A 14,274-nucleotide genomic window follows, 5' to 3' on the forward strand; every position below is an offset into this window, starting at 1 on the left:
CAAATACCAATGATATAACCACATTTGTTCAATCTACTCCCCTTGAGAAGTAGCTCTCCTTCATCAGACCCAGAAAAAGATTTTTCTGTTAATTTTTTCGGTCTGACGCTATGCTCCAACTATCTGAGTTTCTACCAGTGAGGGTATAACTCTAAGATGCTCTCTAAGATATTCAAAAGTTTCCTTAGGCAAAGGTTTAGTAAAGATATCTCCAGCCTGCTCTTTAGTATTCACATAAACCAATTTTCACTTCTTTGGCTTCAACATTCTCTTTCAGAAAATTGAATTTGATAGAAACATGTTTAGTTTTTGAGTGAAATACCGGATTCTTTGATGTATCAATTGATGCATATTATCACAGTAAATAATTATAGGTTCCTTGCATTTTACCTTTATGTCCTTCAACATTTGTTTAATCCATAATACCTATGTACAATTAGTTGTTGCCGCAACATATTCTGATTCTGCTGTTGATAGTGATGTACAACTTTGTTTCTTGCTCAACCATGAAATTAGTCTATTGCCAAGAAAAAATGCTCTGCCGATGGTGCCTTTTTTGTCATCTACATCTCTTGCCCAATTTGTATCTGTCTATGCACATAAATCAAAATTTTCATCTTTAGGATAACATAAACCAGATTTTTTGTGCCTTGTAGATACCGGAAAATCCTTTTTACTATTGATTCATGATTTTCCTTAGGATTACTCTGAAATCTTGAAATAATACATATTGCATTCATAATATTAAGTCTTGTTTGTGTCAAATACAAAAAACCTCCTATCATAGACTTGTATCTTGTCGAATTAACAAGTGTTGATTCATCCTTCAATGATAGTTTATCAGTTGTAGTCATAGGTGTACTTAACGGTTTAGGGTTTTCCATGCCAAATTTCTTAAGTAATTCCTTCAAGTACTTTGATTGATTTATGAATATACCTTTATCAGTCTGTGAAATCTGCAATCCTAAAAAGAATTTTATCTCTCCAATCATAGACATTTCAAATTCTTCCTACATCTTATTCGAAAAGTCTTTACACAATCCATCTTCTCCTCCAAAAATGATATCATCAACAAAAAATTCAATAACCAAGATGTCATCATTAGTCACTTTTTAATATAATTTGTTGTCAGCATTACCTTTAGTGTAACCAAGCTTCAAAAGATATTTGTCCAATCTAGCATACCAAGCTCTAGGAGCTTGCTTCAATCCATATAAAACTTTCCTTAACCTACAAACCATATCTTTGTCATATGTCAAAGAAAATCTATCAGGTTGTTCAATGCAAACTTCTTCTTCAAGATCTCTATTCAAAAATGCACATTTAACATCCATTTGATATACTTTATAGTTCTTGTGTGCTGCAAAAGCTAAGAATAATTTGACTGCCTCAATTCTAGCTACCGGTGCAAAGGTTTCATTATAATCAACTCCTTCTTTCTGTGAATATCCCTTACAGACTAATCTTTCTTTGTTTCTGATTACCTTACCATCTTCATTAAGTTTATTTCTAAATACCCATTTAGTTCCAATTATATTTTTTTTTAGGTTGGGGAACCAATGTCCATGTGTTATTCTTTTCAATTTGTTCCAATTCATCTTCCATAGCCTTAATTTAATGTTTATCTTCACATGCCTCATTAATCGTTGCTGGTTCAAATTAAGAAATTAGACATACCTATTCATTTGCCAGTCTTCCTCTAGTCATAACTCCTTCATACTTATTCCCAATTATCTGACTTTCAGAGTGATTCAATATTACATACCTGGGTGTGTTCACTTGATGTTGTTCTTCAATCACTGTGGAATTCTCAGATGATGTCAGTGTGACTGGATCAACATTCTGTATCGGTGTACTCATAGTAGGTTCATTTGTGATTATCTCAACTTGCAATTCAGAGTCTATAGACTTTCTAAACTGTTCATCAATCTTCACATTTACACTTTCAATGATTTTCTACAATCTCTTATTAAAACATCTATATTCCTTTCTCTTAGATGAATAACCAAGAAATATTCCTTCATCACTTCTAGGATCAAATTTGCCAATATAATCATCTCTCCTAATATAACGTTTGCTTCCAAATATTCTGAAATATTTAAGAGTAGGAGTGTTACCAAACCATAGTTCATGAGGGGTCTTACCGGTTTCACCTTTGATGTAAACTTTGTTGAATTTATAAATAGTTGTATTGACTGCTTCTCTCCAATATACATGAGGTAGGTTTGCTTCTGATATCATGCTTCTAGCTCCATCCAAAATAGTTCTATTCTTTCTTTCCACAACTCCATTTTGCTAGGGTATCCGAGGTGCTGATAATTGTCTTCTGATTCCATTCACTTCACAAATTCTATTAAATTCCTTAGATGTGAATTCGCCTCCTTGATCTGATCTCAAACATTTAATTTTCTTACCGGTTTCATTCTCTATCATCACCTTGAATAGTTTGAATTTGCCAAATTCTTTTGATTTCTCCTAGAGAAAAGTAACCCAACACATTCTATAATAATCATCAATGATTAGCATAAAATATCTCTCCTTGTAAACTTCTAGTTCTTGCAAGACCACATAAATCAGTATGAATCAAGTCAAGAACATTATTGAATTTTTTTGGAATACTCTTAAAAGTTGTTCTAACTTGCTTTCCAAATTGACATTCCTTACATACTGGATTGTGAGGTTTAACAATCTTAGGTAAATCTCTTACTACCTTAGATGTACTGATTTTCACAATGCAATCAAAATTTACATGACACAGTCTCTTATGCCATTACCAACTTTCATCAATATGTGCAATCAATCATGTCTTCTTATTGTTATTCAAATGAAAGATATTACCTCTAGTCTGATTACCAGTTGCAATTTGCAAACCAGCTCTATTCATGATTTTGCATTTATCATTATTGAATTGTAATTGAAATCATTTTTCAACTAATTGACCAACACTCAAAATATTATGCTTCAAACCTTCAGCATAGTAAACATTATCAGTATTGTGCTTACCATCAAAAGATATAGTGCCTTTTCCACTTATCAAACAAGCTTTGTCATCTCCAAATCTTACTAGACCTCCATTGTATTTCTAAAAGGTTAATAATTTACTCTTATCACCAGTCATATGATGTGAACATCTAGAATCAATAATCCATTCATCCTTTTCTTCAATTTTAACTGTCAGGGCCTGCTCTACCAGTTGAATAATAGGTGTCGGTTGATCTTTTGTTATAGCAACAAAAGCCAATCCATTGTCTATCGGTTCCTCATCAGAATCATCAGTAACTCCTTCATCAGCATAGTAACATGATTTGTCTCTATTCTTCTTAAATTTGTACCTTTGATATTTAGGGTTAGGCCTATATATTCTTTTAGCTTCTTCTTTCAATCTTGCATGTCTATCAGGACACCTAGATGCCATATGACCAATTTTATTGTAGTTAAAACATTTAAATGATGTTTTACCTTCATACTTACTTCCAACTGGACCTTTAGGCATTTTCCTTGCAAATAGAGCTTCAAGCTCTTCAAGTTCTTCATTCTCTCTTCTGATTTCTTCAAGTTTTCTAGCATAGAGTGCTTTCCAATCAGATTTTTCATATGATGATGATTATGTTGCATATGATGAAGCTTTCAAAGCCAAATCTATTTTAATTGTAGCAATAGGACCAAATTCCTCAAGCTCAAAAGCTGAAAGTTTTCCAACCAAAATATCTTTAGATACTGATGCATTAGACATTGTTCTCAATTCATTAATAGAAGTTACTTTCATTTTGTATGTCGGTGGCAAAGCTCTTAAAAATTTAGAAACAATTTCATCTTCACTTAAGTATCCTTCACAACATTGTATACCCAAAACAATTTCATTAACTCTTTCTATAAAAGGAGAAATCCTTTCATATTCTTTTATTTTTAGATTTTCATACCTGACCCAAAAGCATTCCAATTTTGCAATTTTGATAGTGGAATCACCTTCATTCAATGTCTCCAATTTATCCCAAATATATTTAGCAGTAGATCGGTCTGATAATCTCATGATTTGTTGATCTGACAATGCGCTCAAAAGTGTTTCTCTTGCTTTGCAATCATTTTCTTCATCTTTAGCCAAGGTTGGTGGAGTAGGTTGACCTTGAGTAGGAACAACATAGCCATTCTTTGTAACATCCCATATGTCCTTTCCAATGCAATTCAAATGTGTCTCCATTCTAATCTTCTATATACCATAGTTGGTTCCATCAAGCTTCAAACTGTCCTTCCTGAAATAGTTAGTAGACATAGGATCTCCTCAAGTTGTTAAACTTTTGCAAAAAGAGGACTATGCTCTCATACCAATTGTTAGGTCCCAGAGGCAACTAAGAGGGGAGGGTGAATCAGTTGTCTATTAATTTCAAACCAAAACTACCTTAACCAAACTTAGTAAATAATACTGGTAAACCAAACTTTAATGTCGGTATATAGTTTAGCAGATAATAACAGTACCGGTAAAGTTTAATGCATGAAACAGAAAGACAAATAACATACGCAACATATAACACAATTATTTGTACGTAGAAACCCTGTAAGGGGAAAAACCATGGTGGGAAACCTTACCCACAATCAGAAGATACTACTGCAGATAGTATGTGTGTACAAATGGGGTCTGCACATGCAGAAAGGGCAACTTCCTAGAGCTCACTGCTCAATCATAAAATGGGAGTCACACAGACTACAATTGGATGGTAAAATCCAATGATAATGTATTTCTCAAAATAGCATCTTCTTATGCTGGATTCAGTACCGGTTAAGCTCTAATTTGCCTTCTCCAAAAGCCTCCTTGAATCTTGAATGATGTATGCATGTATAGCTCTGCTTATATTTGCATATACCTTATTACAATCATTTTCACACTCACCTGTAAAACTCTTTAATCTCATAAATGAGACCTTACATATATACGAAAACCTAAGACCAAATGTGTAGGTCAGCTTACTAAGATATTACAATTAAATCAATTACAAATGAATCAATATGCGATGCATGATGTCGGCTCAATGCATTTACAACAATAACAAATCATCTTCATAACCTATTGTGCTGATCTAGAATAGATAATGTTTGTCGGTTCATAACCTACACCTATTTTCGGGGTAACAACAAATATGCAAACTCGATTGTATCAATAATCAAATCACCAAAACCAAGTGTCCAAACAATTTCTTCGACATAACCAAGTAATCTCCAGATGATAACAGATCACCCTCAGTGCCAGTGAACAATATAACCTGTCGGTGAACCAGATACCGGTGAATATGCATAAGTCACTAAACATGTCGATGAACATTAACAAAGATCTCCAAGTGTTCTCAAGTGTTGACAAGTGTTGACATCAATGACAAAACCAATGCAACACATCCATAATACCAACATGATATTAATATATTTTATATATCTTATTCAAATTTAAAAATATAATCTATATACTTGGTAAAAGAAAATATATGTTTTTTATTTTTAATATTTTACTAATATTTTATTGTATAGAATTTCAAACTTTTTAAGTTTTTCTTATATATTGGTAAAGATTTTTAGTGATATTATACTTATGCATTCATTTGATATAATATTTTTCATCAACTTAGTCAATCATCACATAGATTAAATGTCAAGCCTTATTAAATTTAATAGACATTAAGTCTCCACAATCCATGAAATATTGCTCAACTATTTCCAGAATCGATTGTGTAAAAAAAAAAATTGGTGCAAAAAAAAATTTTTACACAATCGATTCTAGAAATAGTTGAGCAATATATTAAATTTTGTAATGATTGACATATGAAATAGTGGACATGTCATGTCCACTTTTAAAGGAATTATAGATTTGTTTTGAAGTTAAAGAGCTTTCGTTCTTTTATTGAAGTTAGAGTGTTTACTCTTTAAACTCCCTCCCTATCTTTAACTATATCTCTATCTCTCTCCTTCCCTCTCTTTATTACTACTTTATATCACCTTCATTATCTCTCACTCTTTCTCCCTCTACATATCCCTCTCTACCTCTATGTATATATTACTTCCTTTACCTTTATCTTTTTATCTCTCCAGTCCCTCTCTCTCTCTCTCTCTCTCTCTCTCTCTCTCTCTCTCTCTCTCTCTCTCTCTCTCTCTCTCTCTCTCACTCACTCACACACACACACACACACACACACACACACACACACACACACACACATACTCCTTTCTTCCTCCCTCCCTCTCTATGCATATATATACCTCTATCTCCTTATATTTCTCTCCCTATCATTCCTTATCTTTATATATCTCCCTTTGTCTATATAAATTTATTCTCTCCCTCTCTATCTATTAGCAAATAAGTGGTCGTAACGTAATTGCTTAGGTTAGTGGACCTTTCGGGATGTTGAATAATTAGGCAAAGTCTTTTTTCTTGAAAGACAGTGGATCCTGGTGGGCAGGAGGAGATAGTTGGGAGGGAGAGGGAGATACTTATTAATGTTGTCACAACTAGAATTGTGAATTGTGCCGAAATCGAATGCCAGAACATGAGGTTAGTAAGGTAAGCTCTTGAACTATATCTCCCTCCCCTCCCTCTCTCTCTCTATGTGTGTGTGTGTGTGTGTGTATTATTCTCCCTCTATATCTCTCTATCTGTATTTCTTTATCTCCTCTATCTTTATATATCCCTCTACATCTCTCTCTATCTTTTATCTACCTCTTTGTCTCTCACTTTATCTTCATCTCTACCTATATCTTTCTCCTTCCCCCTCCCTCTTCCAAGACCAGTGTATCTATAAAAAAATTCCTCTCTATATTTATATCATTATCACTTTATCTTTGTAGCCTTATGTATCCCTTTCTCTACCTATGTGTATCACTTCTTATCCCTATCTTTATATTCATTTCTATCTATATTCATTCCTCTCTCTCTCTCTCTCTCTCTCTCTCTCTCTCTCTCTCTCTCTCTCTCTCTCTCTCTCTCTCTCTCTCTCTCTCTCTCTCTCTCTCTCTCTCTCTCTCTCCATATTTATCTCTATCTTCCTCTCTATTTCTATCTCCTTAACCCTCCCTCAAATTTCTTTCTCTATCTCTCCTTTCTATCCCTATCTATCCCTAGCATGATCCTATTAGTAATGGATCCCAATTATCTTTCTATTTCAAAGGTTTTTCTAAATGACCTACCAACTGACCTCATGTACCTCACAAATGTATACAATAATAGAGTTTACACACCGAAGAGGTGTACCCATTGCACACCAAGGTGCAATTGCTAGTCATAAATGAATATAATATATTTTATATTTTTTAATTTTATTTAAAAATCTAATCCATATACTTGAAAAAAAAAAAAATATGTTTCTTATTTTTATAATTTTAGTAATATTTACTTCTCATGAAACTGCCATTTAGATAATTATTTGTATAAAATTTCAAACTTATATAATTCTTCTTGTATATTGCTAAAGATTTCTAATCTCTAACTACATCTTTTATCTTCAAAAATTTATCTAAAACTAAATTCTTCTATTATTAAATATTTAAACTAATCTAAATACATCTCTTATTTTAATTGCTCTAGTATTTTCTAGCATCTTTAAGAAACTATTAAAGAATTTGTTTTTATTCTTTTAAAATCTAAACTCTTGATACTATAAAGTGAAATTAAAATGCATTGTCTTTTCTTTTTGTCTTTTATTTTATAAGAGTATTGTTACATGACAAATTTTAGGAACTCTATGAAAATGAAGTGATCCTATAGAATTTTAAATTTTAGTAAGCAAATGTTAAAAAATAATAGAAGTCATTTACTAATTCCACATTATTAAAATTTTCTAAGTTGGGGAAAGAAAATTTTCAATTTGAAAAAAGAAGCCTCTATTTTTAAGGGTAAGATTTTACTTAACCCGAAAGCAATTTTTTCTTATCCTATGGAACCTATTACTCTATTTAAAAAACATCCTAAAATCTTATATACCACTTTCTAAATTCTTGCATTTTACTTTACTCATTAAAATTGAAAATAAAATTGAAATTATTATTATGTCTATAAATAATCATAAATTAATAAAATTTGAAATTAAATTTAATTAAAAACAAAAAAAATAACTCTTTAAAAAATATTTGTATTATAAATAAAATTGTAAAATGGAAATATTATCAATTGTATTATCTAAATTATTGTGATGTCTAAGAATTCTTGATTTAATACTAAAACTTAAAAATCTAAAAGAATTCATTAAAATTTAATATTAACTACAATATAATAATATAATAATTTTTAAGTGGAATAATGAACAACTATGATATCTTTAGACCTACTTTAATTATATTCATCTGAAAATATGTATGCTAGTTAGGGGAAGAGCACTAGTTACTATCCATGTTCTAATAAAGGTTCACTCCTTGCACATAATTTTTACCGTTTTTGGATCATAATTGGCCCATTTGTGCACCATTATCAGTACCCATAGCACAAGACTATTGGGGCATTTGTGCATAAGTATTGGCAATTTTAAGTACATGGTTATTGGGACATCTTTAACCAGGTATTGGGTGACACTTTGAAATGTGTACTTTTTTACCCTTGCACACATAACAATTCTCACAACGTGCATTGTTACTACCTAGAATCTAAAACAATAGCTATAAGTAGTTAAGTTGCATACGAAGACAACAACAAAAAAAAAATGAAAACCGATGTAGCAATATATCATTTAGAATTTGTGGGTGCATGAAATTAGCTATAATGACTACTATTACACTTCCCCTAATACATTGCAAGAACACAATTATTAAATTTAGAATGTTTGATTGAAATTATACCTTAAAAGTAGATTACAACCTTTTATATAAACTATTATTAGAAATCTTATTAGTAAAATATTTGCCTTAAATCTTACTAAATCCAAGATCCTTCAATTATGTAACCCACCTTTCAATCAAACTCTAAACATAGATGAATTGCTAAAATGATTCTAGATATCTAGAGCAATGGTTATAGCTAACTTTGTGCACCCACAAATCCTAAAAAGTACATCAGATTTCGATGATTTGTTTTTTGTTTTTTGTATGTCACTTAACTGCTTATAGCTAAGGTTCTAGCTTCTAGGTAGTAACGAAGCACACAATGGGATCAATTATGCAGACAAGGGTCAAAACGTATACATTTCAAAGTGTTGCCCAATACTTACTTAAGATGCTCTAATAAATATCGTTCAAAATTGTTAGTACTTGTGAATAAATGTTTCAGTAGTTGTACACAAATGTCCAAGTAGTGGTGCACAAATGGATCAATTATGAATTAAAAAAGCTAAAAAGTGATCAGCTATTGATACATTTGAAACTTATTAATGAACTTTTTATTACCATTTTTCTAACTTTCTTAAAATTAGTAATTGAAAAATTGAATATACAAAAAATGATTAATGATTAGAAAGTGATACACTATGATGTTCTTCCCCTATCCTCTCCAAAAAAAAATATTGTGATTGTGCTCCATTAATTATATTGTTCATGCATGTTGCCTCCTTACCCAGCTCCACAAACTAATAAGAACCACTCAATGTATGCCTTTGATCGTTTATTCTGCAAATCAGTCACTTCTTGTTTCCATCATTGACTTACTCTCCTATCACAAACACCAAGTCCATCTTGATACAACTTTGATTGCTTTTATTACATTGTTTCTCATTTTTCAACTGAATCGATCCAAGAGGGAGTCTGCAAACACTTCTCAAGAAGCTACACCCTCTCCATCTGTAAAATCATCATTCCCCAGTTTGTGTTCTGTAATGTCCCCTTTCCAATCTGTCTTGGAATTTACTCCTATTGAATACTTGCACTTGGATTTTGTAATAGATATAATTCAGATTGTTAATTGTTATTTCTGATGTAAAAAACAGTACACACAGATGTTATGGATGGTAATGTTTTAACAGCAATGTCTGATATAATTATGCTATTAATGTCCGTACATGATATTTTCTACAACTGTGCTACGTTTGATAAGAATAACAATAATAGGCCACTGTATATAATTGCCTGAAAATGATCTATCTCCTCCCCCTTGTTGACGTGATACTTGTGCCTCTATATACCCTGTGCTAGTGTGGAAGGTCACAAGGATGAGACGCATCTCGTGTCTCTTGTTGACCGTTCTCCTTCAATATACTTAATGGCACGTATTAGTTTAGGATAAATGCATTATTAACTTTATTATGCTGATCGTATAACTCCTCAATGGGGACATGACAAATCTCCCCCTCTTGAATTTGCTTGTCCCCAAGCAATTGCTCCTTGTCTTATTATACTTTGTCTCCTTGTTCTTGAATGTACCTGCACATAGATTAGTAACACTAATATATATAAACCAAAGTAATAATAAATATTAGCGAGATTACTACTTAATTTATATTGCATATATTGCAACTTAGAGGGGTTAGCTTTCTTGAGCCATTGCCCAACTTAAGGGGGACTGGCTTCTTTGAGCCATCTTGTCCATATGTGAGAGATTGGCTTCCTTGAGCAATCTCTACCCAATCTCGAGAGACTGACTTCCTTGAGCCATCTCGGTCTAAAATGGATTGACTTCCTTTGAGTCATCTTACTAGGGGTACTGACTTCCTTGAGCCAAGCTACCCACATTTGGCTTCCTTGAGCCCTTATTCTTACTTAGGGTGTTGACTTCCTTGAGTCAAACTACCTATCTTTGGCTTCCTTGAGCCCTTAATCTTAGGGTGCTGACTTCCTTGAGTCAAGCTGCCCACATTTGGCTTCCTTGAGCCCTTATTCTTACTTAGGGTGCTCACTTCCTTGAGTCAAGCTGCCCATCTTTGGCTTCCTTGAGCCTTAATGTCTAGAGAGGTGCTGACTTTATTGAGCCCATTGTGCTTACAAGGATTGACCCTTTTATGTCATCTTGCTCTTCTAGGGTGGTGGCTTCCTTGAGCCATAGCCCTTTTCTTTAATTGCAAGAATTTTTTTTTTTTTTTTTTTTTCTATCTATACACATTTACAATTAATATAAAATGGTGTAAATTTTACATATGAGTACAACTCTTCTTTTGGAGTGCTTCAACATCTTCTTTCCTTTCCCATGTGGCATCTTCATTTGGTAGGCCCTTCCATTGAATGAGGAACTCGGTGATTGTCCTATTTCGTAGCCTTTTTTCTCTAGTATCCAAAATAATCTCTGGTTCTAGCATGAGTCTCCCCTCGTCATCTAATGGTGGTAATTGTGTACATGGGACAACTTTTTGTCCTAAGACTCTCTTCAATCGGGATACATGAAATACATTATGGATCTTGCTACTTTCGGGGAGTTCTACTTCATAAGCTACTTCCCCTATCTTCCTTAAGACCTTGTAAGGACCATAGAATCGAGGTTTGAGTTTTTCTGCTCCACTTGGCTTAATTGATGATTGTTTGTATGGTTGTAACCTCAAAAACACCATGTCCCCTTCTTCAAATGATCTCTCCACTCGGTTCTTATCCGCATATTGTTTTTGCTGATTTTGGGCTTGCTGGATGTTCTCTTTTAGGGTCCTCATGATGTCAATATTTTTCTGCACAAAATCTTTAGCTCCAGGCACTCTACTATCTTGGACAAGATCACCAAATGATGTGGCTTCATATCCATATAATGCCTTGAAAGGACTCATCCTTGTGGAAATGTGATATGTGTTATTATAACAATATTCTCCAAGGTGCAGCCATTTAGGCCATGCCTTTTGCTGCCCTGTGACGTAGTTCCTTAGATACCTTTCTATCCATTTATTAACAATCTCGGTTTGACCATCCGTTTGTGGGTGATAGCTGGTACTTGGTGTAAGTTCCGTGCTTGCCAATTTGAAAAGTTCTTGCCAAAATTGGCTAAGAAATCGACTGTCTCGATCACTAACTATATTCCTTGGTAAACCATGAAGTCTAAAAACTTCCTTAAAGAACACTTCTGCTATTTGAACTGCATTGTAATTGGTAGGGATGGCAAAGAAGTGGGCATATTTTGTAAGTCTATCTACTATGACGTAAATACAATCCTTACCTTGCACCTTTGGTAATCCGGTTATAAAATCCATGGAGATACTTTCCCACTTTTGGTTGGGAATGGGTAGTGGTTGTAGGAGGCCAGCTGGGTGTCCTTGTTCCACCTTGTTTTGTTGGCAAATCATACATTCTTGCACATGTTTGAGTACATCTTTCTTAAGTCCTTTCCATGAATATCTTTCACGGACTTGCTTATATGTTTTGTAGTAACCTTGATGCCCTGCTAGGGGATTATCATGGTACTCCCTCAAAATCTTCTCCTTCATCCTTGAATTAGTAGGTAGGTATACCCTATTCTTGTATAGGATGATGTCTTCATTTACCTTGTATTCATCATTTGGCATTCTCCCTTCTAGGATTTCATTGGCAAGGGAATCTTTGGCATATTTTGTGAGGATGTCATTCTTCCACTCTTTTATAATACTTGTGATGGTATTCAAGCATGGTCGTCTTGATAATGCATCTGCTACTACATTTTGGGTGCCTTTGAAATATTCAATGTCAAAGTCGTAGGCCTGTATCCTACTTATCCACTTCTGTTGTCGGTCATTTAAATCTTTTTGATTCATAAAGTAGCGTAGACTATTATGGTCAGTTTTAACATGAAACTTTCCACATACAAGATATTGTCGGAATTTGGCTAAAGCATGCATGATAGCTAACATCTCTTTGTCATAAATTGAATAGTGCTTTTCTATTTCAGTGAACTTCCTACTTTCAAATGCTATTGGGTGTCTTCTTTGCATGAGGACTACTCCAATCCCTTCTCCCGATGCATCACATTGCAATTCAAAAGGTAGTGTGAAATCTGGAATAGCTAGAACCGGACACGAACTCATAGTTTTCTTCAATCGGTCAAATGCTTGTTGTGCTGTAACATCCCATGAGAAGGCTCCTTTCTTGGTTAGGTCTGTAAGGGGTGTTGTTATTTTGGAAAATCCTTTAACAAAACGTCGGTAGTAGCTACATAAACCAATAAACCCTCGGAGTTGGGTCAAGGATTTGGGTGTAGGCCACTCCTTAATCGCTTTGATCTTCTCCTCATCCACGCTCACCCCTTCTTCATTGATCTTATGACCCAAGTAGAGTATCTCTTTCATACCAAATTCACTTTTTGACTCTTTGGCATACAATGATTCTTTCTCTAGGATGGTTAGGACTTCCTCCACGTGTTGAAGGTGTTCTTCCCAGGTTTTGCTATAAATGAGGATGTCATCAAAGAATACAAGTAAGAATTTCCTTAATTGCTGATGGAAAACATGGTTCATACATGATTGGAAGGTAGCTGGTGCATTCGTAAGGCCAAAGGGCATAACCAAAAATTCAAAGTGCCCATAGTGGCATCGGAAGGCTGTCTTGGGTACATCTTCCTTCCTCATTCTTATTTGGTGATATCCAGTTCGTAGATCAATCTTCGAGAAATATTTTGCTCCATGAAGCTCATCGATCAATTCGTCAATTCTTGGTATAGGATACCTATTTTTTATTGTTCTTTTGTTGAGGGCACGGTAGTCTATGCACATTCTCATGGTTCCATCCTTTTTCTTGACTAAGACCACAAATGATGCAAAGGGGCTGCAACTTGGTTGAATGTGTCCCATCCTAAGGAGTTCATTGATGGTCTTTTCAATCTCTTCTTTGAACCTTCGTGGATGTCTATAGGGAGTGGTAATTACTGGTTTGGCCCCTTCTTCAAGTTCTATGGAGTGTTCAAATCCTCTCCTTGGTGGAATCCCATGTGGAATGTCTTTGAAGACTCCCTTATGTCTTTTCAAGATTGGCTGCATGTCTATATGAACCAAAGGTGATTTTGGACCAGATTTGTCCAAGACCAAACATTGAGCAATCCATTCTCCTTGTCCATGTCGGATAATCCTTTCTATATTTTTGCAAGAAACTACCTTGGGATCTCCATTAGGTAGGCCTTTTAATGTTACTTCTTGTCCATCCTGATGGAAGCAAATCTCAAGATTTGGAAGGTCCATAGTGAAGCGACCCAATGAGCGGATCCAAGGTCTCCCTAGTATTATATCATTCTCCAAAGAAATTACATAGAAGTCTCCTTTAACAATATGTTCTCCCATCTTGATTTCTAGTTGAGGCATAACCTTGGTGCACTGATTGATTGTTCCATCTACCAAGGCCACCTTAAACCCCTCAAACTCTTTAGCTTTTAGCTTCCTTTTTACCACCAAATTTCTACTAATGAAGTTGTGAGAAGCCCCACTATCAATCAAGGATATTACC

The sequence above is a fragment of the Cryptomeria japonica genome, chromosome 4 (genome assembly GCF_030272615.1).
Source record: "Cryptomeria japonica chromosome 4, Sugi_1.0, whole genome shotgun sequence".
Classification (NCBI taxonomy): Eukaryota; Viridiplantae; Streptophyta; class Pinopsida; order Cupressales; family Cupressaceae; genus Cryptomeria; species Cryptomeria japonica.